This window comes from Olea europaea, chromosome 6 (assembly GCF_002742605.1).
Source record: "Olea europaea var. sylvestris chromosome 6, O_europaea_v1, whole genome shotgun sequence".
NCBI classification, from domain to species: Eukaryota; Viridiplantae; Streptophyta; class Magnoliopsida; order Lamiales; family Oleaceae; genus Olea; species Olea europaea.
In genome coordinates, this window is record NC_036242.1 from 4564010 (window position 1) to 4564307 (window position 298).

Below are 298 nucleotides of genomic sequence, written 5' to 3' on the forward strand. Positions count from 1 at the left end.
CAGAGAATGGTGGGTAGAGTCAGTTGCAAATGCTTGCTACATAGTGAATCGGTCTCCACATTCGGTTAGATGGAGATGTATCTTACAGGGTATTGACAGGAGAACATGCAGATTATGAGAAACTCAAAATATTCGGATGCACAGCCTACTATTACGTCAACGAGGGAAAGCTTGATGCGAGGGCCAAGAAGGCTATACTCTTGGGATATGCGGCTGGTGTTAAAGGCTATCGCCTATGGTGTGTAGAGGATTCTAAGTTCATAATCAGCAGAGATGTTACTTTTGATGAGAACTCCAT